General features: G+C 36.7%; 1 long non-coding RNA gene across 1 annotated transcript; it reads left to right on the forward strand.

The window, feature by feature from the left end:
• Nucleotides 1-8,489: 8,489 nt before the first annotated feature.
• LOC127430462 (uncharacterized) lies at nucleotides 8,490-10,214 on the forward strand. Its single transcript, XR_007895450.1, has 3 exons — nucleotides 8,490-8,567; nucleotides 8,898-9,007; nucleotides 9,474-10,214. It is a non-coding gene; the product is annotated as an uncharacterized LOC127430462 (long non-coding RNA).
• The last annotated feature ends 266 nt before the right edge of the window (nucleotides 10,215-10,480 follow it).

Consider the following 10,480-nt stretch of genomic DNA (forward strand, 5'->3'; position numbering starts at 1 on the left):
ATTATTAACCAATCTTTAACTTCATTCTAACCGGTTAGCAACTTGAAAGGAGCCAGTGGAAAACAATACTGTTTATAATATAAAAAGCATGGTTGATTTGTGGTTTCCACAAATAAACAAACAAACAAACAATCAAACATGCCCTTATATAACATGCTCACTGTAATAAACCTGTTTGTCTTCGGCAAGATGGGTTTCCTGCTCTCTTATTCGATGGAGCAGAACTTCCAGAAACAGCAGGAGTTCATACTGCTCAACACTCGACTGCAGGTACAGAAACGAGAACAAAATCATTATTAATCAGAGTCAATCAGAGTTTAATTAGGTCCCTTATTATACAAATCTAATCATCAATTAATAATAATATAGTAATGGTGTTAATGCAGATAATTATGGGTTGCTCAGTCACTAGAATTGTTTTAATATTTAAACTTTATATAGAGAATGTGAAAATGATCCAACACTCAGATTATATCAAACACAGAAAATATTTAATGACATAATACACACATATATGGGGAAAATTTATTTTTTTTTAAATCACAAAACTGTAAATATAATGGAGTTGTTGGGCATTAATTATCATAATATTGCTTTTAATGTTAGCCAAGGTTATTTGCGGTGAATATAGTTGAGTTTTTCATGAGTATTTTCTGCCCTCTGTCTAAAGTGTTGCTGTAGTTTTAAGTCTTCTGTGCTTCATGGTTTCTGTAGTTATGGAGAGACTGGAAATATCTGGGAATCTTAATATCATTTTAATATCATCGTTTCAACACTGAGCAATTTCATGTATTTTTAAAGAGAATCTGTATTCGCACAACAGTGACATGATACTGTATGTAATATCATCATGATTCAGTCTGTGTGTTATGAGATGTATGATGTACAGATTCACAATGCCACATTTATTCATATGATGATGCTTGTTGACCATTTAACTGTTGGGATTCAGTTTTTACACAACATTCTCCTGCGTTTCCTCTGGCCTCCAGCTATCCGAGAGCCGGAAATGTTTTATTGCGATCGTTCGGCAGGATTACTGTCCTGCACTAATGCTCGTGTTTTGTTTTGGTTGTTTGTTTGTGATGAATGTTCGCCGTGAGGCGCTCCACACCTGTGACATCATCCAGAGAAATTCTCCAGCTACTGAAAGATTATGAAGAACTCTGTAAAATATGGTTGTGTTTGTTGTGTCCCCTCGCTGTACGGCCACTTTAATTTCCCCCTTCTCTGGTCTTTATTATTCTTTCGTAAGAATTTCATCATTAGAAATTAACTCTTTTTTGACCGATTGTTCTTTGTTGACATCTTGTTCTAACTGTAGTTTTACATTCGTGATCATAAATATAATACAGCACAACTGAATAAAAAAGAAACATAATTCAGATGAAGGATGGGCAGTATAACCAAAATCACAGTATGAGTAACAGTAAATATCACAATGTAGTCATTTTGGCTAGAAATTCAATGAAACAATTGTTTGTATTAAATAAACATATTCTAGAAATATTTAAGATTGTCCAGTGAATTAAAGGAATATTCCTTTTTCAATACAAGTTAACCTCGACTGACAGCATTTGTGGCACAATGTTCCAGTGAGACACTTACAATGGAAGTCAATGGGGTCAATCTGTAAACATTAAAATACTCAAAAGTATAGACACAAGACATAAACAATATGTGTGTTAACATGATTTTACTGTGATTAACTTACTAACCACATCTGTGGAAAGTTATAGACAATTTTACAACTTCATTACCACGAAAACATTGTCAACAAACCCTAAAACGACCACAAAAGTGCAAATTAATACATGAGTTTTAACAGAATTAATGTAAGTGCTTTTATAAAATTATAATCTTCAAATTTCTGACTTTAAAACCTCGAAAATTGACCCCATTGACTTCCATTGTAAGTGTCTCACTGGAACACACATTTGTGCTTTTTTTAAAGAAAAGTTTTTATTGGTAATCAATATTATGACACAATAATTTGTATTGAACTCGGAATATTCCTGTAACTACTTTACAAATGCAGTGTATTTGATCTAATTTGATTATTTTCTTGGTTTTGGAACTTGTGGCAATCCATAAGATACAATAATTCATAACACATGAATGATGAGTCTGGCATCAGTGCAAAAACATCTTCAAATTATATAACACTAAATTAAAATACCATTCAAAACTGTAAAACTACACCGATCAGCCACAACATTAAAAGCACCTGCCTAATATTGTGTAGGTCCCCCTCGTGCCACCAAAACAGCGCAAACCCGCATCTCAGAATAGCCACAATTGTACAGAGTGGTTATCTGAGTTACCGTAGACTTTATCAGTTCAAACCAGTCTGGCCATTCTCTGTTGACCTCTCTCATCAACAAGACGTTTCCATCCACAGAACTGCCGCTCCCCATTCTCCCCATTTTTTTCCCCATTCTGGTGGTTGATGTGAACATTAACTGAAGCTCCTGACCCATATCTGCATGATTGTATGCACTGCACTGCTGCCACACATGGATGATTGTTGATGCCAGATAGGCTGGTTTGAGTATTTCTGGGATTTTCACACACAACAGTCTCTAGAATTTACTCAGAATGCTGCCAAAAACACAAAACATACAGTGAGCAGCAGTTCTGTGGACTGGAAACGTCTTGTTGATGAGAGAGTCAACAGAGAATGACCAAACTGGTTTGAACTGATAAAGTCTACGGTAACTCAGATAACCACTCTGTACAATTGTGGCTATTCTGAGATGTGGGTTGGCGCTGTTTTGGCGGCACGAGGGGGACCTACATAATATTAGGCAGGTGCTTTTAATGTTGTGGCTGATCGTGTATGTGTGATAAACAATATAGAAAACATTTCTAGCACCACACAGCTCTAACTGAGACTAAACGTGCTAAACACACGTGTGTTGAACTGGCTGTAGATCTCCTCCGTTTCATTAGTGCAGGTATTTGTGTCTCACGGGCGAATTCGGACGCTCATAAATACTCGTTATCACTCGCAATCTAATAAACACATAAAAGCCCCTTGAGCTCATGCAGCATTTCTCTCTGAATGTTGCTGTTACTCGTTGAATATCACATTTATTCACTGTTTGTTTCATACAGTAATGAAAAATCATGATCTGTTTTCTTTGTGCTTATAAAAGGTCAGATGGAGATGAAACCAGCAGAAACTGTTGTTTCGTTTGACACCAGTGACATCTCTCCTGTGACTGGACATGATCATGAATAAAAACGGGAAATTCTGTCACTGATTCACACTCATGCTGTTCCAAACTCTGACGCAGACGCAGCTGCTCTTTTCTATACATTGAAAGTGAATGAGGACGGACGCTGTTAAGCTCCAAAAAAGGACAAAAAAAGCACCAGAAATTTAGTCAATGTTCCAAGTCTTCTGATATCATGTGATAGAACAAAATTAATGTGATTCACTGATAATCTTCCCTCAGATGAAGCTCTTAAATCTCATTTAACTATAATATGATACATGTACAGTTTCTATATATACAGTATATATCTTTCAAAATACGGTATCATTTTCACTGTATTTAAGGTATCTTACAGTTAACCACTTTTATATTTTTCCCATGAAAATGAAACATTTTGTAGTGTAACATCTTTTGTGTTCCATGAACATTTGTGTATGTGACTCTGATGATGACGTATCGTCTCCGTCATCATTACGCTGTCACACTCAGTCTCGTCTCCATCACGTCTCATTGTTGAGCATTTAGAGATTTGACTGTCAGTTTCCTCTCGTCCTGTAAATCTGCGCTGAAATTGAAACTTATGACATTTTAATTGTCCTGAAAATATAGGATCATAAATTTGCAGGTTACATGCGATCTGTCACTCTGAATCGATGACAGACAGACAGAGAGAGAGACACAGATGCTTCACAGATGAAATTAAATGTGTATTTTTAAATGTCTTCTCACACCAAGAGTCTTCAGTCGCTTTAATATGAAATAAAAGGTTCTTTGTTGTCGAACACTCTCCGTTGCCGGTGTGTATAGCTGTATGTGAATGCGTGGTTTTAATTTTCAGTGTGAAATGGGCCTTCACTTAGTGGTTTGATTTGTGCAGATGATTAATGAATAATGTTTTTATTTGTATATTGTGTATACTGTTGTCGTGATGTGTGTTGAGGTGTTTGCTCATGCGGGGCAGAAGGTCAAGAGCGACTTTGATTTATGCTCAACAGACTCTTCACACTTTCCTTTCAGACAAATGTCAGTGAACTTCTCTCTTCATCACCTCTCTCTCGGTCTCGGCCTTTTGTTCTGTCTGGAGTTGTTCTGATCTTGTTTGTGAATCAGTGTTTGTCCCTCTTCAGCTGTAATGAGAGATTCACACACTGTCCATCTCCTCGTCACTTCTGTTCTGTACTCATTATTTCATTCGAATAATTGTGTACGATTGCAGTTTAGTGTTGTTATGTGTCACAGGAGTTTAAATACAACATATAAACCTGTTCTACAGTTGGATTTACAAGCAAGTGTCTGTTGACATGATCGATCATATTACTGTAATTAACCAAAGAAATATGTCTTTTTCATTTCTCCTATTTAGCTGGACAGCAAAGAACCTATGAATATTCATTTATGCATTCAGATTGTTTTAATTTCCATACAATTTCAAGTCAAATATGAAAATTGTCCTGTGCTTTGACTGTGATATACAGACATTTATCAAAATTGCAATATAATACAGAAATTTGGCAATGCATGCAAAACACAGACACATATTTGTGATTTTTATATACTGTATTGTATATGTCATATATGTTTTTTATTTATATAAAAAAACACAAACTTGTACATATGCAACACATACTGTATTTCAAAATATTACTAAAAAAATGGCTGTTTTCATGTAACATACTATATATTTTCTCAAGTAATTTGAATGTGTACATACATGCTCAAATACTGTATATGAATATATATATATATACTGTATATTTAATATACAGTTAGATACAGTATGTGTTCATATATGGCCATAAATCAGATTTCTGTATAAAAGGGACTGTGCATTATCTAATTGGGGTCTTTTTTCACACCTGACTGCTCATTAATTTACATATCACTACAAAATAAATAAAGTGCATTTGTTTTTTCCTGGTGCAATTTTTTAATGAATTATTGAGTTATGTGGAGTGACACAAAATCCATTTGTAATTGATCAATCTCTTGGGGATTTTGAATTTTGTTGATTTTGTTGCTAATCAAAATCTCAGCATGAAACTAGCGACTTCTCTAGTTGTGTCTCTGCATCTTCAAGCAGTAATAAGAATTAGTAAATAGTTTTTAAATTACTGCTGTTCAATTTACTTCTGAAACATTTCTCACTGATATTTTTGATCGGTTGCGTATATGTAGATACATTTTATCCTGAAATATTGATGATGTTAATAATGTTATTTAGTCACTGTGTCTTTAAAGAAATTACAATATAAATGTTGCAAATGTGTAACACTTCACTCTCTTTAATGCAGAAGTTAGTGTTGTTCAGAAATGTTGTCACATATGACACAAACTCTTTCATGTTGAGATGAGGTTTGCTTGATTAGCACTTAACGAGCTGATTGGTTAAAGATAATTAATACCTTTGTGTGTAGTCAAGTGATGCTCAATGGGGGAAATGTGTTTGGACCCTGGGGGTCGTTATTGTTTATTTCACCTCATCAGTGAACTTTATTCCCAGTAATTTGCATCAGTTTGTACAGACCAAAGTCGTGCGAGAAATATCATCATCTTTATACAACACACGAGAATGAAATGAAAGAACCTGTAATCTGTCTCACAGCACGCTCAAACATTTCATCACCATCACTTTCATTGTTTGTACGATTTTTGCATCTGCTTCATTAAAAATGTGCATATTTAGTCTCAGAACTGAATGTTTAAAGATCATATCGGAGGACTTCCTCTTGGAGACAGGAAGTGGCTTTGTGAAATAATGAAGGTGCGTCTGACCTTGTGACCTCATGTTAACCCTAACCCTACCCCTAAACCTAACCCTCACAAAAATCATTATGCATTTTTACATTTTCAAAAAAACATAATTGAATATGCCATTTCCCTTGTGAGGGCCACTGGCTGGTCCTCACAACATAGCTGATCTCAGGTTTTACTATCCTTGTGGGGACATTTGGTCCCCACAATATAGTAAAACCTGTACACACACACACACACACAAGCGCACACACACACACAAGTTGGGTGGTGTCATACGTGCTGGCCTAGAGGAGATTGGACAGATGTTGTCTAGACAGGTTGTTAAAGTAGAGCTTAGTGTGTCTGTGGCAGTGTTTACATCAAGCATGGTAAATACATTTAGTGAGGGAAGAGAGGTAGAGACAGCAGTGGAAAGGCGTGAGGGTGAAAGAGAACGGAGGTTATGGCGAAAGGAAACCAAAGGCGGAGTCTGTTTTAATGTAGATGGGAGGGTCATGTTGAATTGAACAAAGTAGTGATCAGAGACATGTAAATGAGTAACAAGAATATTTGAGTTGGTACAGTTACGTGTAAAGATGAGATCCAGCTGGTTGCCTGATCTGTGAGTTGCTGTGGTGTGTAGTCTTTCCAAGTCAAATGAGGCCAGGAGAGTTTTCAGTTCAGTGGCCTGGGGCTTGTCTTGGTGTATGTTGAAATCACCAAGAACCACAAGTGGCCTACCATCCTCCGGCAAGGAGGACAGCAGGACATCCAACTCCTCAAGAAAGTTTGCCAGCTTACCTGGAGGGCGATAGATGACAACAACATGTATTTTTATGGGTTGCATTGTAGTAATAGCATGGAATTCAAAACTAGTATTGTTACATAGTGAAGAGTGTGAAAAGTCCAGTTGTTATGAATGAGCAAACCTGTTCCCCCACCCCTACCGGTGTGTCGAGGGGTGTGAGAGAAGGAGAAGTTGTTGGAGAGAGCAGCAGGTGTTGCTGTATCCTCTGGGCGTATCCATGTTTCTGTCAGTGCCAGGATGCTGAGGGTGGACTGTGTGGCAAAGGCTGGAATGAAGTCAGCTTTGTTCACAGCTGACTGGCAGTTCCAGAGTCCCACTGAGAAAGAGAGCGGAGCAGGTGCTGAGGTGCAAAGTGGCCGTAGGTTGTGTGGGTTGCGTTTGGTCTTGCATCGATATCGTGTAAACGGTCTGTAACAGATAACAGGGATGTGCTTGAAGGCATGCATTATTCCTGAAGTAGACATATTAGTATATAGAAGAACAATAAGACACAAACCATACAAACACACACATACACACACACACACACACACACACATACACTACTACACATATACATACAAACACACACACACTACTAAACACAAACACACACACTCACACACATCACTGCTGCTGTTTAGAGACTAAAGATCAGATGTGTGTGTATCAGTCTGACACAGAAGAGTCTCATCAGAAACCGTGTGTGTCATTGAGATTCAGTTAAAGTCTGACGTTTAGAGAATTAACAGCACAAGTACTAACAGTGATTGACACTAGAGGTCTGCTCAGGCCTTAAAATAAAACCCGACCCATACCCGAGACCGTGACCCAACCCGAACTGTACTGTCAGACCTGAATATCACTCACTCTCTTTAGAATTTCTTCTCCAAGCAAGTAAATGTGTTGCTGTATTTTATGTAAGTGTCGTCGGCAACAGTCATAACAGTATTGTAACATTAAACACAGATTTAACGTGGCACTGAAGCCCCTGAACCAGTGCTGGGTAGTAACGGATTACATGCAATCTGGATTATGTAATCACATTACAAAAATAATCAGATTAAATTACATTTTAAAATACTCATAATAAGACTACAGTTACTTTTTTTAGATTACATGATTACATATTAATAAGGCAACAGCAGTAAATTGTTAATTTATTAATCATCCGTATTATTCTCTTTTTTTGTTCATTTTATGATTGTTTTATGTCATTAATGTTTGAAATGTTGCTAGTGTTTTATGCACTTTGAAAAAACTCGACATCTCAGTGTTTTGAATTATAAACTTGTGCCATGTACTGTCATTGCTGTTAGATTTAATGTTTACGTAATGCATTTTTTAAAAATGTCACAAGGAGCTCTGTTCGTGAGGCTCTTTTGTTAGTAATAAAGACTGGAATACATATTCTTCCTCTTTTTTCTTGTCTGTTAAAATGATTATCCTACTAAAATGCATGTGACAAAATAAAATAGAATTAGGATGAAAGTAATCCTAATGTAGTCCAAAAGTAATCATATTAGATTACCCCAAAAATGTAATCTACAAGATTATGATACTGATTGCATTTTTTGGCATATAATTTGTATTCAGTACCTGATTACAATTCACAAGTAATCCGCCCAGCACTGCCCTCAACACAACAGAACAGAAGAGAGCGTGCCGCTTATCGCTTGATGCAGAACAATCTGGACTCAAGTGTAACAGTGTAACAGTCACATGACATCCTCTGTGCAGACTGAACTTCTGCAAAACATTGAATCATTGTGACAACTGCACTAAAAACAAGCTAAACACAGAACAATGAATGAAACTGAGCGCAGGTATTTCTAGATGCGTTCATTAAATCTTGAAGTTCTTTTTAACTTGACTTGGTGTCTAACCCATACTTGAAAAACTGACATGAATCCGTGGTTTGTCGGGTTCCATTGGGCCCGGGTCGGTTTGCAGAGCTGTAATTTATACAAACACACATGCAAATGTTTAAAAAGTTCTAGAATGTGTCCTGACAGAAATGTATTGTGTCTTAATGTTGATATCAGACAGTGAGGAATATTACAGTCAGTCAGACATGACACTGAGTGTGCTGATGTTTTACATGTTTATTGAGTATTAAAGCAGCTCATTGTGTGTGTGTGTGTGTTCGTCCACAGAGCCGTTGAAAAAAGGAAACCTGCTTTACTGGCTCCTGTTGTTCCTCTCAGATTCATTCTGGCGGATCAGATAGATGCGGTGTACGGCACTCTGATTCACCGCATGAGAGGTACACAACACAACTGAACGTTTATCATTAAGTCATTATTTGATCATTTTAAGAGGACTTCCATTGAGGTTTTATTGTCCAGCTTTAAAAAGTATTGTTTAATGTGAACCTTACATTGACTAAATGCCTAAAGATTCAAATAAGAGCAAGAATGAAATCTGGACTATAACGTCTCTAATGACCTCAACTCAAAGCTCATTTGGTCACATTTGACCTCGTGTAACATCATTGATATCTACCTGATTAAACACAGACCCTGGAGATGAGCGCTGATCACTTTCTCTGTTATCACTGATTGATTATTGATTGGATTCCTGAAATATCCTACTTTGAATTGAAACTATTATACAGCGTCTGACATTTAATTACTAAAACTCCTCCTGACGAATAATCCTGTGTCTTTTAACTATTTTTCTGTTGTTTTCATGCATGTACATCACACATGATCATTGTTAATGTCCGGCAGAGGAGGCAAAGAGTATCATGGTATGAGTGAGCGAGCGTCTGGGTCTTCCACACGGAATACCGATGTTCGAGAGTATCGAGAAATCTCGCCGAGCCAAACCTCATCTGACGTCTTTACTGGAGAAATTAGTCCAATAACCGTCCTCATTGAATGCAAAAGTCACGATAACCGCCTGACATTCAGCTCGACTCCACGAACGATAAATCCCATTTCACATTGATGAGAACGCTCATAATTAGCCGAACGAGATGCACTCGAATGAAGAACGTACTAGAATCTCTGAACAATCAGAATAAGGCTGGGGATTCTCCACCACTCAACAAGCAGTTCAGTCAGGAAATGTTGTGTCTAGAAGGTAACCACCATTAGACAAAGTCTCACAAGAGTCTCGTTCGCTGTTACCGAGGCTTAGGTTTAAGTTTGGGGTTTTGGTCAGGTGTCGGGCTTCTGTGGGACTCCAAATAAACACAATAAACACAACATGTGAACGTTAAATGCCACTTTTGCGAGATTTCAAGCAACTGGAGGGTTACCTTCTAGACACGACCTAGGAAAATCTCGAGATGAGATGTCACATACTGCTGTTTCATTGGTCTGTTTGGCATCATGTGATGCTTAGGTGTTTCTTACACATATAACCTGACTAAGTATTCATTTTGATTAAGGTCATCTATTTTGCCTTAGAAACATTGGTTGCACATGTAGATCATTTGATGATGATCATTTATAAAGATGTAGTATAAATATTTTTAAGCACTTAATTTGCTCATGAGTTCATTTATTATAATGAACATCAAAATTTTGTTTATTTTTTGTGTCCAAGAATAAATCTGTAATTGTTTTCTTTTTTGGCAAAGATGTTTTGTGATTTTGTGTGTTTATGCAATTTGGGCTGTTTTTTATAAAAGCTTCATAATTTCATCAAAACGATGTCAATGTTTATTTATGAAAATAAAATGGTATGTAAGTCATGATTTCATTTTATTTTCTTTTATATAGTTTAATGT

The sequence above is a fragment of the Myxocyprinus asiaticus genome, chromosome 40, assembly GCF_019703515.2.
Source record: "Myxocyprinus asiaticus isolate MX2 ecotype Aquarium Trade chromosome 40, UBuf_Myxa_2, whole genome shotgun sequence".
NCBI lineage: Eukaryota > Metazoa > Chordata > Actinopteri > Cypriniformes > Catostomidae > Myxocyprinus > Myxocyprinus asiaticus.